The 27,116-nt window shown below is 33.1% G+C and overlaps 1 long non-coding RNA gene across 1 annotated transcript in view; it reads right to left on the reverse strand.

The window, feature by feature from the left end:
- Window positions 1–226: 226 nt before the first annotated feature.
- The window catches only part of LOC110743456, a 48,579-nt gene continuing 21,689 nt past the window's right edge, over window positions 227–27,116 (reverse strand). The window contains exons 3-4 of the long non-coding RNA XR_004183710.1: window positions 17,106–17,261; window positions 227–311 (exon numbers count right to left, since the gene is read on the reverse strand). This is a non-coding gene — a long non-coding RNA (uncharacterized LOC110743456). The remainder of the gene's footprint in view (window positions 312–17,105; window positions 17,262–27,116) is intronic.

The following is a 27,116-nucleotide window of genomic DNA, read 5'->3' on the forward strand; positions in this document are numbered from 1 at the left end:
CAAAAGATGCAAATACAGAAATGATGGTAGTTCAAAGATACAATGTACTGTAAAAATAGCAGCAGACATATTTGAACGGCATTTTATGACTTTATGAATGTACTCTGACAATTATAATTCTACATTAACAAATTATAAAAACATGATTATAAAGCAGTAGCTATTATTGCATGGTGTACAATAAAAAGAAAATATTTAGAAATCAAAAAATGCAACCAACAGCAAAAACTATGCAACAGTTAGAACTTTATTCATTAGCAGTTGAAGGAAGGCAATAAAAGTAATCATGAGGTTTCACTCATCCAAGCCACCTATAAAGGGAGGAGAAAACAGAGAGAATACAGTGTAATTTTACCGTAATTATAAAACTCAGAAAAAACTACCATTAGAAATTTAACAGTTGAATTTCTGTTAATTTCCTATGATATTTAAAAATTAAAAAAATTAAATATTAAATATTTATTTTAATTTTCAGTTTACATTTGCTTCTTTAAACATTCAGATTCTTAGAAGGTCTATAATATTCTATCATATAGACACTAGAATTTACTTTATCATTAACCTTATGTTGGACACAATGATTATTTCCAGTTAGATACCGCTACAATAAACTTTGTCATGTCAAAATCTTTATTTAACTACATTTCAAGTTTTTACCTTAGCACAGATTTTTAGAAATGAAATTACTGAACGAAAGACTATACATTTTGATATATTTTGCCAAATTTTTTCCAAGTAAAGCTATATCAGTTGTTAATACCTTCAGGCTTTTGTAAATGCCCATTTTGCCCTACCTTTCCCTGTGTTGTACATAACCAGTTAAGCTTTCCTAATTTGAAAAATAAAGGGAAGTGTTTTATTTTCAAGTTAACATTTCTTTCACTCATATTAAGCTCAATATTTTTATATTTTCCTAATTACATTAGATATTTCTTCTCCTTTATGTGGATTACTTTAGTTACCTACTGGAATCTCATATGTACTTATGAATTTTTTGTTACTCTTATTTTAAGAATTCTAATTTTATTCTGTTTCAAATATTTTTCATTTTAATGTTTACCATTAATTTTAGTCATCTTTTTATTTGACAATTAGAAGTTTAAATATCACCAATATATTTATGAACAATATATTTTCCTTTAACACTTTAAAGCTAAGCAAGTATTTTTTCATCCAAAACCCAATTGTTATGGTGCCATATTTTTCTAGCTTTTATGCTCTATTTTTTTTCCCCAGTTACATTATATGATGTCATTTCAGTTTATTTTCTTGTATTATATGAGGTATGGAATCAACCTTCTTTGAATATTTAAAGAGTTAACCAATTTCCTAGTGCTAATTTTAAATCAAAATATTACAGTTAGCTTTGCTCTAACATAGCGATGTCCATAGTTTGAATATCATTTGTATACACTTTTTCATTTCCTATTATTTCAAAGCCAACAGTTTTAATGTCTATAAGGTGTTCTTTATAGATATAAAGCATATAACACAATTTAATAGACTCATATGTCTGGCCATTTACATTGCTTTCAGTTTTCTAACATTATAAAAATTATTGACATTAACAAATTTCTACATGTACTTTTTTCTCGGTTTGTGTTAGATTTATGTGCTAGCTTTCCAGAGGTGGTATAATAAAAATAAAGCATACAAACATTTTTTAAGATTTGAAAGATATTCACAAAATGTCCATGTAAAATGTTATATTAAATATATATATTGAAAATGCCATCAACAACGTAAGAAAATATCAATTTCACTGTATTTGCTCTTTGTTTTTTTCCCTCCCTTTTCAGGTTGATTGGATAGGTGAAACCTCGTGATTATTTTTATTGCCTGCCTTCATTTACTAATGCTGGTTATAATTTTTTACTTAGTTTATGTTGTTGGTTGCATTTCTTCATTTGTAAAATACATATGGCATTCATTTACTCATCTATGATTCAGTAGTTTTATTTTAGATCTTTTATGTATTTATGTTATGTATTTTATTTAGTTATTTATATAATCAAGCTATTAACTGTTACATTATAATAATTGTTCATATTTTCTACAATGTCTTCCTTTTTATTTTATATAGACATATTTGCTTTTGCATTTCCAAATATGTTCACCATTCTTTTAAACAAGGTATGCTATATCTGCCAAATAATGTGATAAGTATGCAATTCCATTCTCCATCTGTTTCCTCCATCAGGAGGAATTTTTACTGTGAGTAAAAATAAAAATGAGCTTTTAAACAAACTCTTGAATTGGCTAAAATTCTATAGTTTTCACATTTCTTTGATATAAAAATAATCATTGTATTTAATCTTTGTTATCAATGTGATGGCAAGCAAATAACCCAAATTTGGAATAAAATCAATAGTTTTCGTTCTAATGTAGTTTATAATCAACTCAATGTTGCTTAAAGTTTTTAACAATTAGGCCGGGCGCGATGGCTCAAGCCTGTAAACCCAGCACTTTGGGAGGCCGAGACGGGCGGATCACGAGGTCAGGAGATCAAGACCATCCTGGCTAACACGGTGAAACCCCGTCTCTACTAAAAAATACAAAAAAAACTAGCCGGGCGACGTGGCGGGCGCCTGTAGTCCCAGCTACTCGGGAGGCTGAGGCAGGAGAATGGCTTAAACCCAGGAGGCGGAGCTTGCAGTGAGCTGAGATCCGGCCACTGCACTCCAGCCTGGGCGGCAGAGTGAGACTCCGTCTCAAAAAAATAAATAAATAAATAAATAAATAAAATAAAATTTTTAACAATTAATTTTAGCTCATATACTTAGAAAGTCTAAAGGGATTAATGAATTAATTACTGAATTAGACATTTTAAACAGATTAAACTCCAGCTCTTGGTGTAACCTCTGGGGTCTAATCTCCTCTTGTTTTATTTCTAAGCCACGGGGATCACCCTGTAGTGATGATTTTATCTTATAGGAAGAAGTACCCCTTCTGGGCAGCCTGATTGAAAGTGCCTATCCCTGTAAGACAGATCAGCCAATCCTTAGGTTTGGGACAGGTCTAATAAGGAACCGATGTAGGACCCACAACATAAAGGATGTCTACTTCCAGTCAACACCTTATGTTAAGAATCACTGCATTTCTCCAAGACTCTGAGTTAAATTCATACACTTAGTTTTTCAATCTCGTATTAATAAGTAGTTATTGGTAAGTTCCACCACACTGGCAAGTCATAGGAAATAAAATTCAAGTTCAAAGTTCAATTTTAAGGTTGTCTAAGCCGAAGTAATCTTCAAAATAATTTTGTGGTGTTAGTACTTATATCACATTTTTGGTAGTCAATAAATGGATAGAGTGCACTACTTCAGAAATTCTTTATTCTACATTGAAAGTTTAAGAGAAGAAGCTTTGCCAAATAACTTGCAGCTTATAAGCAGTATCCATAATGCCACTTATGAGGTCTTGAAATTTTTAAGCATAATTGTCTGTTCTTAGGCTGCACAAGTTAATCCATTTAGAAATAACTTGCAAATATATTTTTCCATGTTTTTATTTTACTTTTAATGCTACAATCTAATTCATTTATTTTTATAAGGTCATCTGTATAGTCAAAAATATTTGCCAAGTAAGCCCACTTGAATATATTTCTCCCTATCAATGAGCTCATTCTCAATTTTATTTTTTATTTATTTTTATTTTTTATTTTATTTTATTTTATTTTTTATTTTATTTTATTTTATTTTATTTTTTATTCCTGCCTCAGCCTCCCGAGTAGCTGGGATTACAGGCATGTACCACCATGCCTGGCTAATTTTGTATTTTTAGTAGAGACGGGGTTTCTCCATGTTGGTCAGGTTGGTCTTGAACTCCCGACCTCAGGTGATCCACCCGCCTCGGCCTCCCAAAGTGCTGGGATTACAGGAGTGAGCCACCATGCCTGGCCTCTCATTCTCAATTTTAAAACAAATGTTTCAACTGTAATTCATTCTCATTTTAAAAACAAATGCTTCAACTGTAATCGAAGTAATTTTAGAGTTCTTTGTAAATAAAATGATCTTCTGTTAATATAAAATAGTTGTAAAATAACGAAATTATCATTCACTTGACCTAACATATATATACAACCAAAATAAAGGAGGACCTGGCCAAACTGAGGAATTGATGAAAAATTGAATAATTATCAATTACTCCATAAAGTTCTTGCTTCAAAATATTAAAGGGTGTCAGAAACACTAGAGCAGATGGTGTTATTTGACAGAGGCTTCGCTTTGGTGTTTTTTCCAATTACATTAAAGTATCTATAATTCCCCCCACCTCTCATTAAAAAAAAAACAAACAAACAAACAAAAAACCTATTTCCTCATCCCTTGAATCTGAGTTAGCCATGCGACTTGTTTTGACTAAGGGAATTAGCCAAGTAAAGAGAGGTTTGAAAAGACTTACCCATTGGGACTTCCCCTTTTGCTCTTCATATCCTACCACTGCTATGTGAGTGAGCTCGGTAGAGCCTACTAGACAGAGTTAATGCAAGATAATTGACCCAGTTACCCCTGTTGCTCCAGTCAACAGCTGGACTACTCTCAGACATTTAAGTGAGGCCATTTCAGAATATCCAAGTCCCGGCTGAGCCACCAGAGGACTGCAGACACATGAAAAAGCCAGCTGATACGAGCTGAGTCCAGTCCAGTTGAGAGAATCACTCAGTTCTCCTGTAGATTGATGAGTAATAATAAATATCAGAGATTTAAAGCCACTAAATATTGGGTGGTTTGTTGTATGTTTTCAGATAACTGATAGAATTCAGCCTCTGTACTAAGAAGTAAAACACAGAAACCATTTCAAGGGGACCTGGAAAGACTTTTCAATCACAAGATACTTTTCTTGCTCAATTAGTGAATAAACAACCTTGCACAAAGCTCCAGGACAAGATTCTTTTAATGGGATAAATCTCATCTCATCCTCTTTAGTAAGATCTTCTCTATCATAAAAATAATCTACACTTTCTCATGGACACAGTTAGGTTGTTCTTCCTATTGAATTTTCTATTTATCATTTATTTATTCAGAGACAGGGTCTCTGTTACCCAGGCTGAAGTGCATTGTCATGATCATAGCTCACGGCAGCCTCAATCTCCTGTGCTCAAGCAATCTTCCCACTTCAGCCTACTGAGTAGTTGGGACTACAGGCCTGTGCTACCTTGCCTGGCTATTTTTTTTTTTTCTTTTTTTCCCCAGACATGGGTCTTGGTGTGTTGCCCAGGCTGGTCTCAAACTCCTGGCCTCAAGTGATCCTCCTGCCTTGGCATCCCAAAGTGTTGGGATTACAGGCATGAGCCACTGTGCCTGGCCCCTATGGAATTTTGTAATGTTACTTGCTTATAAACAGTATTGATGATTTTGTGTTCTTTTGCGTTTTGTAATGCAAGTAAAGGACATACAAATGTAAATCTTACCTTTATCTTGACATTTGCCAACTAAGTTAGGCTGCTTTAAACAGATACTAGAGGTCAATAATTATTAGTAGGATATGTTTTCTTTTATTTTTGTAATAGGGAAGTATTCTAAACATCAAAGAAAAGAGATTGTGATTGGTAGTTACCTGGCTATGCATAATCGAGTCTCATACCACTTCTTATTTTTTCGAAGAGAAATAGTAATACCTTATTTGCATAATGTGATATAAACTATTTTTAACAAATAATTTTCTAACAAGAAGTATATTTGAGGGAAAAATATTTGAGGAAAAATATTTTTTCCTCAACAAGAAGTATATTTGAGGGAAAAATACTTTTTTGTTTACACGCAGTTCACAGATACTATGACGTTCAGTCATAGACCACAGGTAAAAAACTTACACTCAATATTTACCATTAAATAAAATGTTGAAAGTAAGTTTGAAATATGTTCCATCACAGAAGAGTAGGAAGATTAACTTAATATAAATTATCACTATTAACTTAATATAAATTATCACTATAATGTAATCTAAGATGGTAATATGGTATATTAATTTTATTTTTAAAAATGTAATATTTCCAAATTGCAAGACATCCTTAAAAATATAGACAAGGTCTTCCCAACTCATGATAATTTACTCTTTTGATATAGTTCATATCATATTTGTTAGTATTTTAATTACTATTTTACATTTATTACTTTTTCTCTATACATTTACCATCTTAGAATTTTTACATGATCAAGGCAATATTTGCTCAGTAAATGATCAGTTAGTTTTCTTTAATTTTACATTGACTGGAATGATTTTTAAGCATAATTATCTGTTCTTAGGCTGCACAAGTTAATCCATTTAGAAATAACTTGCAAATATATTTTTCCATGTTTTTATTTTACTTTTAATGCTATAATGGAATTCATTTATTTTTATAAGGTCATTGAAGTTTTCAAATTTATCAATATATAATTTTGCCAGTTATACAGGGTTCTTTAATTTTAATGATAAACCATACATTTGCTTTCATATAAAATTGCATTTTAAATTTGTTAGTTGCAGTTTTCTGTCTGTACTTCTGTATGTGTGTATTTCTTTCTACTTACCTGTATTTTTATCTGTTATGCATCAATCTTCCAACATATTTATTGATTTTGTTTGTATTAATTTCTTTCACCAATTTCTCCCCTCCCCACCTTCCTACTCTGCTTTTATTTTGATGTACCTTTTGTTCTTTAGAATTTTTTTCTTTATCTAGTGAGTTAAACATTTTATTTTATTTTATTGAGCTTTTAGGAATATTATTCTCTATACATAAATATATTTTTTTGATGCATAATAGATGTACATATTTTCAAGGTACATTGCTAATTTATTTATATAATTTATATAGATCAAATCAGTGTACTTGACATATCTATCATCTTAGAGAGTTCTACATTTTAGTTCATAAGTTTTTTTATTTTCCAATAGTGAAATCATAGTTGTCTGTTAATTTAAAGTTTTAGTATAGAAAAGCTTTCCAGAAAGTTATATGTTAATCAACCCATCTGCTATATCTAGCACATTTTCTTCTTTCTTCCTAGGAATACTGTGTTGCTGACTTTTATTTTTAAATGCAAATATTTGTTGTAGATTTTCAAACTTTAAAAATCTTTCCCCAACTTGCATACACTTTCCAGTATTTGTCATTCCTTTATGTTGGTATACATCCTACATTGTTTTCTATTACAAATGACACAAATGCATGAGCAAGAAGTGATGGTGACACCCTCCTGGACTATCATCTTGGCTCAGATTGGGTAATTTAATAGCTACAGTCTCATATGGTGGATAGCAGAAAGAATGGGAAAGAGGAGAATTTAAAAGGGTGAGAAAAACAATGTTTACAGAATATGAGTGTACAGTAAGAACACATTTCATGCCTATGAAATATGCAGAGGAAAAAGGTATTTATATCCAAGAGGAATAAAAAGTAGAAAGGCAAGGTGGGTACCTAATGATTACGTTCACCCAATTTACAATTTTGCATAGTCTTATAAACTAATATGCCTGTATATGGTTTACCTATATACAGGAAGCTGTGGTATGACAATAATATTTCAACTATAAAATATTCTACAGTAGCCTGTGCTATGAAATGACACATCAAAATGTTATGTTAATTAATAAATTAATGACACATTTATTTTATGCATTTATTTACTGATTTATTCTCACATTGACATGAATGCGTTAAAATAATTAACAAAGTTTTGTTGTCTTTCACAAGTCTCAAAGTCACTTATCTGGGTGTCCAAAGTGTCAGGGAAAATGGTTCCAGCTGTCGAATGTATAAATTATTCTGTGTTCCTGCCTGCTGCTGTTGGAGAGCCAATAAAAGTGTATGGCAACACTAAGTCTAGCTACTTTTATTAATCAATTATAAAGCACTTTCAGTGCTTCTGACACTTGACAAAGCACATGTAGGCTACAAACTTAATTGGCCTTCACACATTTTGAAGCAAATATTATGTTGTGTATCTTAAGCCCCTATAAGCAGTCCATCTCCTGCAATTACTAAAATAATGATCTATAGATATGGCATAGTAGGCAGCACAGTTTAAGAGAACAAAATGAAAATAATTTATTTTAATAGTGAAATGGAGTTTCATTTTGAGTTTACAAAGGTTAATGAAAGTGGTAGATTTTAAAGTTTATAATAATGTTTTAGTCAGACCAATATAGTGATTTTAATTCTAAGTACACATTAGAGTTCTTAACGAATTAATTTGCAAGTCATTCCTGTGAAGCACAGAAATATTAGAAATCTTATTTCTATTTCTAAGGGGGTTATAGATTACAATTCTTTCTGAATGAGATATAACTAGAATTTTCTCAAAATTCAGTATGTTTATTTATTTCTCTATAAAATTACCTAGTGACAATTTCTCACCCTCTCTAGCAAAGAAACATGTCAAGAGTGATCGGATTCAGAAAAGTCAATAATTCGTACAGAACACACTGATAAACCAGAGAGGAGAAGACTATTCTTTCATCTAACCATCTATCCATTCATATAATAAGACTAGAATCTGAGTTTAAGATTAACAGGTTTTCACCAGTACTATATCCAGGTGGAAACTGCAAATATCAAGGCAATTCTGAGCAAATATCAAGGCACTCTTTCCAGTTTTTGCCTGATGCATGGGTAACTTGCCAAAAATTTCCACTGAATGATTTCATTCTGATAATAGGCAACCCATATTCTTCATGCCAATAGTCAGAGACCTTATTCACAAAATTGTGCAGCAATTCTGCTCTTCTTCATCTCTCCTTGGCAGTTAATTTATCCATGCTCTAGTACTTGTAGTTCAAATGATCTTCCTAAAATATTACTTCCCATGTCAAATTCCTGTTCAAACATCACTATTCTAGGTGCCTTCATTTAGCTTTGAAATAATGAAAGCCAGCTCTCCTCTAGCTGTATGTATTATAATCTAGTGTATCAGTAGTTCATTCTTTTATATTGTTGAATAATATTCCATTATATGAATACATCAAAATTTGTCTATTCATTTTGCTATCACTGGCATTTGGCTTCTCCTACCGACACTTGAGTTCTTTCTATTTTTGGCTATTCATAATAAAACTGTTATAAATATTTTTGTACAAATGGTTTCATAAATATATGGATATATTTTAATTTTGCTTGGTATATAAATAGTAGAATTGCTTAGCAGTTGAATAAATGTATGCTAAACTTTGTAAAAAACTGCCAAAGAACTTGTCCAAAATGGATGTATCGTTTTACACGACCACAATCAATGTATAAGACTTTCAGTTGTTCCACATACTTGCCACCATTTAATGTTGTCCATCTATTTTATTTTTGAATTTTAGCCATTTATTGCTGCATAGTGTTTTCCATTTTCATTTATCTGGAGACTGATAATATTGAACACCTTTACATGTGCTTGTTGACCTATTCCTGTATTTTCTTTTAATTGTTTAGTACAGTTTTTTTCCATAAAGGGACAGATAGCAAATATTTTAGTCTTTGAAAGTGAAAGAGAATCTATGTAACATTTCCTGTTTAAATTTTTTAAACACGTTAAAAATGTAAAAATTATTCTTAATTCTTCAATCATATAAAAACAGACTGCACATCATATTTGGCCTGTGGGTTGTAGTTTACCAACACTTGGTCTAGTCCTTCATCTATTTTTATAATATTATATATAATATTATATATAATATATAATTTTATATATATATAGTCCTTCATCTATTATATATAATACATATAGCCAAATATTTGAGGATTTTATAGACTTCTTATTGTTATTGATTAAAATTTTACTCATAGACCTATTGAATAATATATTAAACACTCAAAATTTACTGCAGATTCTTAAATGAGCTGTCATATGTTCTGTCTTAGTAATTACATTTGTACTTTAAAAGAAAGCATATTCTGCATTTAGAGGTGTAATTTTTTGAAACATTAATTATATTAGGTTGGTTGATATTGTAAGTTCAAATTTTTTATATTCCTGTTGATTATTTTGTTAAAAAGGACCTATCTATTCAGTAAGAGAAAGTTGTAAACATCTCTAGCTATGGATATTAATTTCATTATTTATTATTTCTTCCATTAGTTTCTTCAACTTCTATTTTATTATTTTGAAGCTTTGTTAGTACACACATAAAAAGATGTCTTTCAGGGGAATTATCATTTTTATTAAGAAATGTCCTTCCTTATGTCTACTAAGTCTTAGTCTACTAATGTCTATTTTGTCTGATATTAATATAGCCATAGTAGCTTCCTTATACTTACTGCTTACATATGATAATGTTTATATTTTAATAGTTTTAAACTTTCAACCTGTGTCTTTATATTTAAAGTTTATCTCTTGTTAATAACATATACCTGGGTCTTGCTTTCATATTTAGTCTGACAATCTCTGACATTAATTAGAATACTTAACCCATTTATATTTAATGCAATTTTTGATATAGTTGAATATAAGTCTACCAATTTATTATTTATTTTCCCCTCAACCTTTCTGTTTTGTTTTTAAATTCCTCCTTTTGAGGCTTTCTGTTTCCTTTATCTGTGTGTCCATGAGTGCATACGTGTGTGTGTGTGTGTGTGTGTGTGTGTGTGTACAGGGGTGATAGGGTTAATGTTATTTATTTTCATTTCATTTCCTCTATTGGTATTTAGCCATACTACTTTGTAGTTTCATTGAGATTAAGGGATTACCAGATAAAACCTTAACATCACCTATCAAGTATAATTAGAGAAAAAATTTTAAAAGTCTTCAATTTATGATTCCATCCATTGTGCCATCATTGTTATCTTTTACTTCAACATACATTAATGACCACATAACACATTGCTACTATTTCTTTTCTTACATATTCAGTTTGTTCCTTAAATAAATTAAGAGAAGATAAACCTTAGTTTTATATTTACTGGCATATTTGCTACTTTAATGTTCCTTTTTTCTATTTTTTTTTGTGGTATTTATTTTCTTTAGCTTGTAAAATTTAAGCATTTTTTATAGTTCTATATCATCTGCGGCTAGACTCCCACAGTTCTTACTTATCAAAATACACTGTTAATTTTGAAAGATATTTTGTTTGATCTCCAATACCACACTGCCTTGATTACTATTGCTTTAGAGTAAATCTCAATGGAAGATAGTGTCAGTCTTCTGACTTTATTTTTCCCCATTGAATATTGTATTGAGTATTTGAGATCTTTTGCCTCTCCATATAAACTTTTAAAGCAATTTGTTAATATGCACAATGTAAATTGCTGGGATTACATTGGATCTATATATCAAGTTGGAAAGAACTGGCATCATGACAATATTGAGTCATCCTATCTATGAACATGGAATTGCTTCATTTAATTAGTTCTATGATTTACCAGAATTTTGTAGTTTTCCTCATTTAGATTTTGTACTTATTTTGTTAGACTTATACTTCCCTTTTCATTTTTGGGCACATTAAAGTCAATGGTATTGTATTTAAAATTTCAAATTCCACTTGCTCATAGCTGGTTGATATGGTTTGGCTGTGTGTCCCAACCAAAATCTCACATTAAATTGTAGCTCCCATAAGTCCTACATGTTGTGGAAGGGACCCAGTGGGAGATAACTGAACCATGGGGGCTGTTTCCCTCAGACTGTTCTCATGATAGTGAATAAGTCTCACAAGATCTGATAGTTTTATAGGGGGTTTTGACTTTCTTACTTCTCTCTCATTTGTTCTTGTCTACCACCATGTAATATGTGACTTTTGCCTTCCGCGTGATTGTGCGGCCTCCCCAGCCACATGGAATTGTGAGCTAATTAAAGCTCTTTTTCTATATAAATCATCCAGTCTCAGGTATGTCTGTATTAGCAGCATGAAAATGGACTAATACAGTTGATTGGTACCAGGAGTGGGGTGCTGCTGTAAAGATACCCAAAAATGTGGAAGCGACTGTGGGTCTGGGTAACCAGCATAGGTTGGAACAGTTTGGGGGGCTCAGAAGAGGAGAGGAAGATGTGAGAAAGTTTGGATCTTCCTAGAGACTTGTTTAAAGGTATGACCAAAATGCTGATAGTGATATGGACAATGAAGTCTAGGTTGAGGTGGTGTCAGATGGAGTGAGGAACTTGTTGGGAACTGGAGTAAAGGTGACTCTTGCTATGTTTTAGCAAAGAGATTTGGTTGCATTTTGCCCCTGCCCTAGAGATTTGTGGAACTTTGAACTTGAGGGAGATGATTTAGGGTAGGTGGTGGAATAAATGTCTAAGCAGCAAAGCATTCAAGAGGTGACTTAGGTGCTGTTAAAAGCATTCAGTTCTAAAAGGCAAACAGAGCATAAAAGTTTGTACAGTTTGCAGCCTGATGATGCAATAGAAAAGAAAAATATATTTTCTCAAAAGAAATTCAAGCCAGCTGCAGAAACTTGCATAAGTAATGAGAAGTCAAATGTTAATTGCCAAGACAATGGGGAAAATGGGAATGTCAGAGACCTTTGCAGCAGCACCTCCATCACAGGTCTGGAGGTCTAGGAGGAAGAAATGGTTTTGGGGCTGGGTCCAGGGCCCCCCTGCTGTGTGCAGCCTAGGGACTAGGTGCCCTAAATGCCTGCCACTCTAGCCATGCCTAAAAGGGGCCAAGGCACAGTTTGGGCCATGGCTTCAAAGCCATGACAGCTTCCATGTGGTGTTGAGCCTTCAGTTGCACAGATGTTAAGAACTGAAGTTTAGGAACCTCCATCTAGAACTCAGAGGATATATGGAAATGCCTGGATCCCCAGGCAGAAGTTTGCCACAGGGCAAGGCCCTCATGGAGCACCTCTACTAGGGCAGTGCAGAAAGGAACTGTGTGGTTGAAGCCCCTACACAGAGTCCCGACTAGGGCACTGCCTAGTAGAGCTGTGAGAAGGGTGTTACCATCCTTCAGACCCCATAATGGTACATTCACGGACAGCTTGCACCATGCCCCTGGAAAAGCTGCAGGCACTCAATGCCAGCCTATAAAAGCAGCCAGAAGGGAGGCTGTACCTGCAAATTCACAGGGGCAGAGCTGCACAAGAGCATGGGAACCCACCACTTGCATCAGCGTGACCTGGATGTGAGACATGGAGTCAAAGGGGATCACTTTGGAGCTTTGAGTTTTGACTGCCCCGCTGGATTTCAGACTTGCATGGGGCCTTTAGCCCCTTCATTTTGGCCAATTTCTGCCATTTGAAATGGGTGTATTTATCCAATGCCTGTACCCCCATAGTATCTAGGAAGTAACTAACTTGCTTTTCATTTTACAGGCTCATAGGCAGAAGGGACTTGCCATGTCTCAGATGAGACTTTAGACTGTGGACTTCTAAGTTAATGCTGAAATGAGTTAAGAATGTAGAGGACTTTTGGGAAGGCATGATTGCTTTTGAAAAGTGAGGACATGAGATTTGGGAGAGGCAAGGGGCAGAATGCTATGGTTCAGCTGTGTGTATCCCTCAAAACCTCATCTTGAATTGTAGCTCCCATAATTCCTACATGTTGTGAGAGGGATCTGATAGGAGACAATTGAATTGTGGGAGCAGTTTCCCCCATACTCTTCTTGCACCTCCACGCCCAGCTAATACTTTTGTATTTTTTTTTCTTTTTTTTTTAGTAGAGATGGGGTTTCACCATGTTGGTCAGGCTGGTCTCGAACTCCTGACCTCGTGATCCGCTTGCCTTGGCCTCCCAAAGTGCTGGGATTACAGGCATGAGCCACCATGCCTGGCAGAAGTTCTCCTATTTCTAGCTCACCGAAAATTTTTTAAAAATCATGAACGGGTGTTAGATTTTGTCAAATGCTTTTTGTGTCTACTGACATAATCAACAAACCATGTTTTCACATTTCAAATAAATCCCACTTAGCTATATAATTCTTTTTTATGCTATTGGATTTGATTTATTGATATTTTGTTGAGGATTTTTGCATCATTTTATGGGTGATATTGTTCTATAATTTTTTTTCCTTGTAATGCCTTTGGTTTTGGTAGTAGGGTAATGCTGGCCTCAAAATCAGTTAAGAAGTATTTCCTCTACTTCTATCTTCTAAAAGAAAATTATAGAAACTATAAATAATTTCATGCTTATATGCTTTGTAGAATTCACTAGGAAACCTATCTGGGCCTAGTACTTTCTGGTTTGGAAGATTATTAAATACTGATTAAATTTCTTTAATAGCTATAGGTCTATTCAGATTACTACTTATTCTTGTGTGGGTTTTGGTAGATTGTATCTTTCAAGGGATTAGTTTATTTCATCTAAGTAATCACATTTGTGGATATAAAATTATTTATATTATTATCTCATTATCCTTTTAATGTCCATGGGATAAGTAGTGATGTACCCTCTTTCATTTCTAATATTACCTAATTTTAGTCCTATCTTTTCAAATAACTAGCTTTTGATTTTATTGATTTTCTTTATTGTTTTTCTGTTTTCAATTTCATTGATTTCTATTCTAATTTTTATTATTTCTTTCCTTCTACTTACTTTGAATTTGCTCTTCTTTTTATAGTTTCCTAAGATAGAAGCTTAGATGATTGAATTTAGATCTCCCTTATTTTCTAGTATAATGCATTTAATGCTACAAATTTCCCTCTAGATTGCTTTCACTGCATCCCACAAATTTTAATAAGTTGTTCAATTTAATTTCATTTTTAATTAATATAAAATTTTCAAAATTTTCTCTTGAGTTTTCCTCTTAGACTTATGTATTATTTAGCATTGTTTGATTTTTAATGGTGGAACTTGTGGCATTATTTTTAGGCTGTCATTTTTTCAGATGAGAAGTCAACACTCATTTGGGTTGTTGATCTTCTGCACCTAATGTCCTTTTCTTCTAGTTGCTTTTGACACATCCCTCTTTTTTTTCTACTTTTCATCCATTTGATTGTGATATGCTTAGTTTGTTTTTTAAAAAATTTATATTACTTTGTTTACTCAGTTTCTTGAATATGTAAGTTGGAGTCTTTTTAGCAATTATTTATACAAATAGTATTTCCTGTATCATTCTCTTTTTCTTCTTAGACTCCAATTATACCCAGCTTATATGCCAATTAATTATGTTGCAACTATTAGTATTGTACATTGACTATAAGCCTCTGTTGATTTTTTTTCAATCTTACTACCCTTTTATTAAATTTATCTTCAAGTTCACTGAATTTTTTTTGTGCTGTTTAATTTGCTGTTAAGACTACCCAGTGAATTTTTTATTTAAGATACTACAATTTTTAGTTTTAGAATATTATTTATTGTTGCCATTTCACTGTAGAGATTACTTAACAAGCCACTCAATATATTTTTCTTGAATGTCTTAAATACATTTACATGGGTCACATCAAAGTCTTGTTTCAATGAACTACTATTTGTTTCTTGATATAGTCAGTTTTCCTTTTTTCCAGTGTCCAGTAATCTTTTGTTGTATATGTGAAAATGTGGATTAAATAACATAAGAGATTTGATTCTGTTACATTAAAATGTATGGAGTTTTGTTAAGGCTTGTTTTATTCTTTGTTAGACTAATTTTATGCATTTCCCCTTTCGTCACCTTTAGGTCTTGTTCCTTAATTTAGGACATAAGTTTTACAATTAAAGCAGTCCTTCGGTAGGGTCAACTGAGTGCCTGAGGTGCTGGAGGAGAAGGTGGGGTCTACATATGCTAATATCTCCTAGCCCTGTGCTATCTCTAGTCTTTTTATTTCTCAGTATACCTTTGCACATGTGCAGCTCAGCCTTAAACCAAGACGAGAGCACTATACTCCACCCTGATATTTAAATCTGCTCTCTGTGTAAATTTTTCCTCTGTTTTTCCAATTCCATCTGCTTCAGAAGCATCAAACTTAATATTTGCCTCTTCAGCACAGTGAGTCTATTCTGTTGGGCTTCATTGATTTGTACTGCATTTCAGAAAGAATCTTTAGACAGGAAATTGGAGCTAAGATATAGCTTATGCCTTGTGTTTCCTTTCTGTCAGGCACCGAAGTTCTAAGATGATTGTTTTCCAATGTCTGAAGATGGTAACCTTATATTTATTGTCTTCACATATTTCATAGTTGTATATGCCAGGAGAGTGAGTCTAGCACCACTCACTATCTCACACCTGAAGTAGAATTCTCTCCATTCATTCTTGCAAGAACATTTTCATCACTACTTCAGCAATAGACGTACTCATTCTTTCAACTTCCTTATGCCCCTAAGTAGTAATTCCTCTAGTTGTTAGTTTTAGTCACTGGAGTTGAGTTAAATAAACCTGATTAATTATTACAACTACTGATATTAGGCTATCATTTTTTCAGATAAGAAGTGGACACTCATTTGTGGTGTTGATCTTCTGCACATAATATGTCCTTTTCTTCTACTTACTTTTGAGACATCCCTATGATGAAAACTAATGTAGTCAGTTTTCATTTTTTCTAATATCCAGTAATCTTTTGTGGTATGTGTGAAAATGTGGATTAAATAACATACAAGTTTTGATTATGTTACTTTAAAATGTATGGAGTTTTGTTAAGGCTTGGTTTATTCTTTGTTAGACTAATTTTATGCTTTTCCTCTTTTGTCACCTTTATCTAGGTCTTGTCTCTTAATTTAGGACATAAATTTTACCATTAAAGCAGTCTTTCTCTGGTGTCAACTGAGTGCCTGAGGTGCTGAAGGAGGAGGTTTATTGTAGTTGCAATTCTAATATAACCTTGTTTCATTTTCATATACACTATTTCCTCACTAAATGTCATCAGTGGGTTCTTAGAAACTATCTTTAAGAAAAATAACATACAGCTGGTCCTCGAATGAAATCATTTTCTTCAACACTGTTTTGTCATAACATTGACAAGAAAAAAAAACTGGCTTCGTTATACATTGCAGTATTCAAGAATATATCAATGATGTTATGTGAGAACTTATTGTGTATGTCTATAGATACTAGTGATACTTATAGGCATACAAATTTCAATGTATAGATACAGATTTTAAGAAAGAGGCATATATAAAGAGAAATAGAGAGTGAAGAAGTAAAAGAAAATCAAGTAGTCTCACATATTAAATTACATCAAAGAACTTGTCTTATTTATCATAGTATCTTCCAAGAGATAGGACGATATTTACATAATGGAAAAGATTAAACAATTATTTATTATATTTTAACATATGCAGATACTCTACCTGAGCAATTCTCAAAAGGGGTGATTTTTCCCCCAGGGGACACTTGACAATGGTTGGAGATATTTTTAGTTGTTGCAACTGAGGAAGTTATACTGGCATCTAATGGGTGGAGGCCAGGAAAGCTGTAAAATGGTGTATAGTACCGAACAGAGTCCCCTGCAAGAAAGAATTATCCAGTCCAAATTAATAATAGTGCCGAGGACAGGAATCTGTTCTATTTTAATATAAATATCTGCTCTATGTACAAATATATACTTAACACCCACATAAATATATATTAATTCAAATGACATCCTGACCTATCAATGTAAAATAATACTGTGGAGTACACTCTATGCTCTTTCTCACACTTAATTTATTTTACATATACATAAAATTGTGGGTGCTTCTGTATCAAATGTTTTCAATATTTACGGTCTTTCTCCCCTCACTTAAAAGTAAACTTATAAAAATAGGGGCTTCAGGTCAGGCGCGGTGGCTCACGTCTGTAATTCCAGCACTTTGGGAGCCCGAAGTGGGAAGATCACGAGGTCGGGAGATTGAGACCATCCTGGCTAACACGGTGAAAACCCGTCTATACTAAAAAATACAAAAAAATTAGCTGAGCTTGGTGGCGGGTGCCTGTAGCCCCAGCTACTCGGGAGGCTGAGGCAGGAGAATGGCGTGAACCCAGGAGGCGGAGCTTGCAGTGAGCAGAGATCGCGCCACTGCACTTCAGCCTTGGTGACAGAGTGACTCCGTCTCAAGAAAAAAAAAGGGGGGGACTTCATATGTTTAGTCAGCAGCTACATTCTTAGTACCTTTCTCAGTGGTTGGCACTTGGTAGATGTTCAATAATGAATGAATGTGCAAATGCATTACTATATTTGTCAATTTTTATAGATACATTTTGTCGGTTTTAATTTCTATTTCTGAAGGGTTTTATTTAAAAAAATAAATTTTTGGCCGGTCGTGGTGGCTCATGCCTGTAATCCCAGCACTTCAGGAGGCTGAGGTGGGTGGATGACCTGAGGTCGGTAATTCGAGACCAGCCTGACCAACATGGAGAAACTCCCTCTCTACTAAAAATACAAAATTAGCTGGGCGTGGTGGTCCATGCCTGTAGTCTCAGCTACTGGGGAGGCTGAGGCAGGAGAATCACTTGAATCTGGGAGGCGGAGGTTCCAGTGAGCCGAGATCAGGCGTTGCACTCCAGCCTGGGCAATAAGAACGAAACTCCATCTCAAAAAAAAAAAAAAAAAAAAAAAAAAAAAAAATAAATTTTTAAATCCAAAAAATAAAAACTTAAATGGTTTGTGGAAACCTGAGTAAAAATTTTAAATATAGCAAATGTCATTCCAAACTACTTTCCATAACTTGCAACCTAATAATAAATTGTAGGCACATTTTAATAATCTCTGTATCTGCTATTCCAGTCTAGATGAAATTAAACATTACTTTTGTGCTACTCTTTAGAAAGCAGAATTATCTCTTAACTGCATTTGGCTAACTTTAAGATCATGGGTTTATATGTATATAAATACATACAATCTACAGATGCATGTGTGTGTGTGTCTGTGTGTGTGTAAAATTGCTCAGTGCCTTCATTAAAAGCTATCTCCAATTAAATAGGTCAGAGAGGGTTCATATTACACTACTGTTAAAGTGATGCTGATTTAACTGATTATTTTCTTGAAATACTATTTAAATATTAAATGTTAAAGGAGAAAAAGCTAAAAGAAAAAAAGGCCCTCAATGGGAATAGCTATGTGAAAGAAAAATCATCATATTTAATATGCAGGTGTGCTGATTTCATAACTAAAAATATTGGCATTTACAAAAAGGGATTATATATTTTCCAAGTTATAAAAACCTATATCATATTAATCACAGATAAATTAACATCAGGACATGATAAAGCAGCCAAAGCAGAACTGAAATTACTAAAGGCTGCTTTGTGTTTCATCACCTTGGTCTCATTTGATGAATTCCATCTAGACCAAGAAAGTAAGAAGCCTTGAAAGGACTGTCGATATGTCTTAGTTTTACCCCTTAAAATATGTTTTAAAATGAATTGACTGAGGTGCAAAGTGTTTCATGACATGTTCAAAACTACACTGCTAGCTAGAATCTTCTGATTTCATTCAACTCTTCTACTTCATTAAATTATATTTGTAGAATATATTCTAAAGCACAAATTTTATTTAAAGAATAAATAACTGCAAAGCTAAGGCATTTTTGTTCAGTGGAAAGTATAAATCAATACATGCTTTCAGAATATTTTTTCTTTTAATGTGACAAACACAAATAAAATGATCTGAAACTATCTATTTATCAAAATAATTTGTTGACTCTTTCCACAGACCTTTTTATAATTGTTTGTTCTGTGTTAGGGTAGAGAGAGAAAGACAGGGTCTAAAATAGAAAGTGATCTAAGAAATGTCTTTTTGCTAGAACAAAGCAAAACAAAAAAGCCCAAGTCCTTTAAATTAATGAAATTGATGATCTACTCATTTTAAATTACAACAGCTATAGGAATGATAAACCAATCGTCAATGTCTATGTGAAAGAAATCTTGTTTTACTGGATTTATTTTGTTTGCCTAGAAGCTAACCTCCCTTGGTGTGTGAGTGACAGCTTGGAAATTGAATTATAAATGTAGGGGTGAGGATTATTTGTGGCAGGAGGTTATACTTCCCGAGGAGCATAACTGAATGGCATATCCCAGTTGGATACTTTGAGGTGACATGTAAAAGCAAGTTTCAGGATTATACAAACATTGGCTATAGCCATATTTACTTCAGAGACATTATGAACAGGTGGTTCAGACAAATTTCGCTCCGTCTCCAGAAGAAGCATTCCATGAAATCCACCAACTTTGGATAAGTGAGATACTGAAAGTCTTCTCAGAGAAATAACATATTCTTCACAGAGAAATCTACCAAGGTTCACTTAAAAATTCTAATTCAGTTGTAACCAACAACTGATTACTCCAGCTAGCTTGAGTTCCTGATTTTCCTAAATCAGAATTCTTATAGTCTAGTAATACAACTTTTGAGGATGTCATTTGGAAACCTACCGATATTCTATTATAGCACCCAGATATTTGGTCTCTTCTAGATGGCATAGTATTTGATTTAAAACGCCAACATGACAAGGAGCTTTTCAAGTTCCTCTAAATCATGCAGGTAGAATCTCTGACTTTAAGAATAAAGCTGTTTATTGAAAGTATCAGTTAAAAGAACAAATCTCATCAACTCATTAACTCATATATACCAAGTACCTAGAGAGTATATACACAGCATTATTATAGATTTTGTGGGATGTTGCAAAACATCCAAGATAAATCTCTAAAGGCACTTATCTACTTTTGACAAGACAAAAGGACATGCAATCTCAGTAACCATGCATACGTAGCCGGCTCTAAAAATATCTGAATGCAGGTTCTCCAGCTCAATGGTTTGCTAGTGAAGCATGTGGAACTTCTGTCTGAGTGTTTTGGTGTTATTCTCCAAGGTAGTCTGTACATTCATCAGTGACAACTCATCTGAAGGGATATTTCAAGGCTTTATACACAAGAAACAGCCCTGCCTCTTGCTAAGTGTATTCAAATGCTACATTGCAGCTCTGCTTTGCCTGGATAAAGGAGTTCCTTTTTTTATGTTAACAAAGGTATGTGAGTTTCAGGGGTAATGTTAAAAAGGGAAAGGTCAGAGTGGGATTGGAATTTAGGAGCCGCAGTCATTTAAAACAGATCAAGAGGATCTTGATCTTCAGAAGCACTAACATACTTTGGAAAAGATGAGTGGAGGAGGAAGATGCAAAACTTTAGGAATAACATCTTGAAAAGAAGATCTAAGCCTAGCACAATCGTTTGTCTAATATTCTAGAATTGATTTTAGGGAGCAAAATATTTTGGCTAGCAAAGACACACACCTTATCAACTGGGAAATGTGAGATGTTAATGAGTTTGGTTCCATCAAAGTTTGAGATAAATAAGAAAAGTATTATTTCCTGAAGGCTATTTTAGTTCATTCTGCTTAACTCTTTGTTTACACTCAGTCTACCATTGTGATTTGGAATGCTCATTTTCTTTTTTTCCCTCTGCCTGTAAGATCATATCTCTGTACTCTGAATCTGGTAAACAGTTCCTGAAGTACTAGTTAAAATACCCTTGATCCTACTCTGAGACAGTCCTGAAAACTTAAATGAATGGTGTTTGGCGATCTCAGCTCAGTCCCCAGTAAATGTCCACATCACAAAACCACAACCCTTAATTTTCAGTGATTGATTATCTCTGCTTAGCTTAAACTCAGGCTTGAGTCAGCCAGGGACTTTATTACCCTCCATTCCTGTGAGGGTGGTCCAGCCAGGTCAAAGTCGAGGTCAATAATAGGGCAGGAAGGTACTGCCATTGTCAGTAATTAGGATTATTCTTCACCAGAACAAAGAACTTCACTCCTCAGAGATGCTGTTTTGCACAAACAGATGTAGTCTTCACCAATGATAAAAGGCTATACTAAACTCAAATAGCATATCTGATCAAATAAAAATCTTTTCACGATCCAGGATTTGTTTATATCTTAATCTAGGAAATAAAGTATTAAAAGTGATTAATTTATTGGATGGTTTAAAAAACCATTGAAGTTGCAAGAATTGATTTGTCAATTAAAATATCTATATACTAAAATTGAAGATATAGTTTAAAAAGCAGTTTTTAATTTAAAAACTTAGTTATCAATAATAGACTCAAATTTAAACTTAACTGCTAGTATTATACTGTGAACCACAAATAGGTTTATAGATTTTTATAAAAAGGAAATTTTGTATTTACAGCTAAAATGCAAAATCAAAACATCTATACAGTTTAATTTTAAGAGATGCATTTTAAAGTAGAAATAAATACTACTCATTGTAGGAGATTTCAGATTTTAGAACTGCAGCAAAATAAGATAACCCATTAGCACTGAAGATATATAATTATTTTATGTGATTTTAATGGAAAATTATGACGAGAAATAATGATTTTCGTAGTAATATTAAAACTAGACACTAAAATATGTATAGCAAGTTTGATTCAAAGAAGTATATTTAGCTCTTATGTATTCTTAAATAAAAACTTTCACATGAATTACTTCACTAAATTATGAAGAGTAAATGTTTCAGTAGCTTTTTGAACCAAAAGTCATATTTTACACAAAGCATGAGTTAAACAGAACTGGATTAAAATTTTTAAAAAATAATGTATCAATAGAGAAACATATATGATAAGAGTTTAGTGGGCAGCCAGACCTTTATTTAAATACCACTGTTACCTTTCCTGACAGTGTGGCCTTTGAGAAGTTACATAATCTTTCTGAACATTCCCCTCAAGATGGTGAGTTGGGGTAGAGAACGTATAGGAAATAATTTCTACCATATAGCATTGTTGTAAAGGATCAAATTATTTCATATATCTAAAACGTATGATACATGTTTGTTCCATAAATATTAGGTTTTTTGTTCACACAAAGCATTCATATAGATAGATGGCTTTACAAAAAAAGGAGGTAAATGTAGTGAATGTTTTCCAAGTTTATAATCTCATCTCTTTCAGTAGTTCATTTTCTAGGTAACATTGACTTGAGTGAACATAATTTTAATTTTGTATTATCCATCAATCTGAAGCTTAGTTATAATAAATTAAATTGGCTGGTAGGCTGTGAACATTTTTTCCTGTTGCTGTGATATGAGGTAGTGTGGCTGTTTCCACAGTGATAAAGTGAATGAACCCAGGACTGCCTTCACAGTTCATCTCACCATCTTAATCTGTGTAGACCACTGCAAATGCAGTTTAGGAGCAGCAGTGAAGGCATATACTTGTGACAACCAAAATGGATCAATAATTTTCTGATTCTCTTGAGAGACCTACAGAGAAGATTTTTTAAATCAGAAATAGTATAGAATATCTATTTGCCCAAACTATCCACAACTCTAGCTAATGTCAATAATTTTAATATTTATAAATATATTAAATGAATTGAAAATAAGTTTATTTTATTATTAGTTATATCAAATATCTGTTCAGGAATGTATTAATAATAGCCAATTGCCTTTTTATCTTTCTTATTTCCTGTTTTTCTAACCCATTTAAATCCTTTGCCTCTTTTTTCCCTTTAAGATTTTTATTTTTGAATTCTTAGTAATTTGTCAGAGCTTTTAATATACTACTTATCCTTTAATTTAAAAAATAATAATCTTGACAGTATTCTCAGTCACTTCTTTCCTCTAACAATAGTTACAAATCAATTTGAGGCTCCCAATTTTAAAATATTTCGGCCGGGCGCGGTGGCTCAAGCCTGTAATCCCAGAACTTTGGGAGGCTGAGACGGGCGGATCACGAGGTCAGGAGATCGAGACCATCCTGGCTAACACGGTGAAACCCCATCTCTACTAAAAAATAAAAATAAGAAAAAACCTAGCCGGGTGAGGTGGCGGGCGCCTATAGTCCCAGCTACTCTGGAGGCTGAGGCAGGAGAATGGCCTAAACCTGGGAAGTGGAGCTTGCAGTGAGCGGAGATCAGGCCACTGCACTCCAGCCTGGGCGACAGAGCAAGACTCCGTCTCAAAAAAAATAAATAAATAAAAATAAATAAATAAATAAATAAATAAATAAAATATTTCATATGTGCATGTATATATTTAATTAAAATCATAAGACTGTGTTTTTTATATATATATATTTTTTTTTTTTTCTTTTTTTTTTTTGCCTAGAACTCATCCATTATTTCTTTGGTCACTTTTGTGATATCAGTATGGAAGACTTAAGGATTCCTAAGTTAATAGTTTTATTTAGGCTTATTTAATTTTTTCATTTGAGTTTCATAAGAGGGCTAACTTATTTTGCATTTGAAGAATTTGATTTTTCTCTGCTTTAGGAAAAATGTTTTTTACTGTAGCCAGGGTGACCTTTTAAACCACAAATATGATTTTTGTGTACAATCCTTTAGCCAGTTACATTTGCAAATGCTTAAGACAGCTTACAGCGTAGCTACCTAAAGTGCTGTACGAGAAGGGGGCAGCGACAACATCATCTGAGGCTTTATTTAAAATGCCAGTTGTAGAGCCCTAGGACAGACCCACTGAATCAGAATTGATGTTGAAGTTTCAGAAGCATTCAGCAGGATCTTGAATGAACTAAATGCCCAGTCTTTTTTTCTGGCTTTGTTTCGGCTTGCTTGCTTGTTGATCACTGTTCTCCAATGATACTGGTTTTCTTACAGCTAAATATTCTCTTCTATTTCAAGTATTTGCCATATTTTCCCTTTGCTGGAAATAATATTTTTCTCCTTTTGTTTTATTAAATTTTACTCCTAATTTAGCTTACAACATAAATGTTACTTCCTCATGGGAATCTTCCTCCACCATGAATCCATGCCCTTCTTTATTCTGTGCTCTAGTATTTCCATGTACTTTTGATTAGTATTTGCTTTGGGGATTCTTAAATCTACCAACATCCGACCCCCTGCTAATTGTTAATCATAGGAGACTGTGCCTTGTTTTGGTTGATGCTTAAATCCTCAGATTCTATCTGAGTACTTGACGCATATTGAGCCTATAATAAATATCGCTTGAATGAATGAATGAATGAATGAATCCTGCCCAAAGTGTTTACTCACTATTTTGGGAGTTATTAAGCTCAAGGGTCACTTCCCCGATAAAGTATTTCCTGGCTTCCTCCTTTTTCTTAGGATGTTGGATGCGTCTCATTGTCTGCCTTTTTGGCATTCCTTGTTCTGATATTTTCTTTTGCATCTTATTTTAACCAGTTGTTTAACCACTTTTTCTGTTTGTCCTTGAAAGTAGAGAGACTCTCTCAGTCTCTTTCTCTCTCAACTCCTTTGTTTTTATTCTTGATAAAAGATTGGAGCATATCAGACATTCAAATACAACATTATAAATTAAATACACTTTAAGCCAGACTCTGTCATAAACCTGTTTTGACAGTTAACCCCTGCATTTTGATTTGCTCACTTTTAAAATGGAAGCAATTAGAGGGAACTTTTTGGAGGCAGATGTTCTGTTTTTCAGTTGTGGTTGTGGATACCTAATGTTACAGGATGAACAAAACTCATCAAACTGTGTACTTAAAAATGGGTGAATTTTGTGTAAGCAAGTTACAACTCAACGTAGTTAGAGGAAGAATAAAGACAAGAAACTAAATCATGAAATAGTGACCCGATGATTATTTTTGGTTTGAGCTTAGAGTGGGTTTTAATTTTTTTTAAATTTATTTTAAATGAACCTGAACACCTTTAAGCCCAGTGCTCAGTTCTGTCTCCCACAGAGCCCCCTCTATGACTATCTTACACCAGATTAGATTCTCATTCTTAATTCGCAGACTCAAAGCTCTTTTTTTCCAGTCTCCTATAGAAGCAAATTTTTATGATTTTGCTTCCACAAACATTAGATCACAATCAAGGGTCACTGCTGAATATTATACCCACCTAAGGATGATGTAAATCAATTTTCTAATTAAGAGACTTTACTAAGGTTATTGCCCTCCCCCACTTGCTTGTATTTAGTCACTGTGTTCTAAGTGCAACTTTGAATAAATGAACTGTATTTTAAAATTTAGTGGCGTGTTCACATTATTTTTGTACATTATAGAAAGACCATCAATATATTTTTTCCTATGATGATTAAAGCATAAATCGTGTCAGGCTGAGTGTATTATATACATAAACATATAGCCTTTTATATATACATGTTTGTATATATACATATATAAGAATATACATATATGATACTCTTGTGTATACTTTTTATGTATTATATATATTCACTCTAACACAATCTATTTCCAGTTTATATTAATCTTTTATTATTAATGTAAGAAGTTTATTTCACATTGAATGTGATATTAGAACTCAAGACACACCTGTCAGGTTTTGCAGGTGGGGTATTTTTAATTTTATTAAGCCAGGAAATTGTTTTTCCTTCCACATGTTTGTCTCCTTATCTCTCATCCCATCTTACACTTCCAAATCCATCCTGACTCTAATAGGTTGAGATGATTAATCATCATAGAAGCGGGCATGTAGAACACAGAGCAATCAAAAGAAATGGAAACAAAGGGGCCAGGGTGCTTTGCAGCCACTTTTGATAAATACAAAAAGAGGACACCTCACATTTCAAATTACAAAGAAGAATTTTGTTGTAATCTTATAAAAAGGTACTCTTGCCCTTATTTATTAATTATCTTCGGAAAATCATCTCCCGTGACACAATCTGGGTAACATAGATAATAGCATATTGCATGTATTATAAAAAATTAAAATATATATAATTTACAAATCAGTCTTACTTTCCTTCACAGAAAAGCCAAATAGTAATTTCTGTGGTTAATAATATAAAACATTCATGCTACATTAAAAAATAGATTACTTTTTAATTTTACTAAGAAAATTATGTAAACTCAATTTATCCTATAAAATATCTTGAAACATTTTTCTATTAAAGATACTAGTGTTAATTTAAGCAAAAACAAGAGGCATTTCCTGCCTCTCTAAGATATTGAAGAAGTTATTCTAGTCAATAACAAGTAATTTCAGTTCTGAACTTTAAGTTACTTATCTGGAGAATAAAAATATTGGTCCTATTTTCTCTAGGAGAGTATGTTATTAACTTCACACTCTCTCCAGGACTGGGTAGATTCAGATGTCTTAAAAGTGATTCTTGAACTTGGCTGCATGCCAGAATCAAATGGATAATTATGAAGAATGCAGATTCCTGGGTTCTCTCCAGCCTCACAGAATCAGCATTTGAATGAAATAATATTTTTACACAAACCCAGCCATTGATAACGAAGTATCCTTGGCCTCAGACTAAAACTTATAAACCACTTTCATTTTGAAATAAGAAATGTAAAGACCTGATCTCAACGCTCAAATTTTGGAGTAGTAGAAGAGTGAAAAAGAGGAAAAAAACACATATAAGTGAAATAAGCCAGACACAGAAAGACAAATATCACATGTGGTCATTCATATGTGG

The sequence above is a fragment of the Papio anubis genome, chromosome 5 (assembly GCF_008728515.1).
Source record: "Papio anubis isolate 15944 chromosome 5, Panubis1.0, whole genome shotgun sequence".
In the NCBI taxonomy this organism is placed as follows: domain Eukaryota; kingdom Metazoa; phylum Chordata; class Mammalia; order Primates; family Cercopithecidae; genus Papio; species Papio anubis.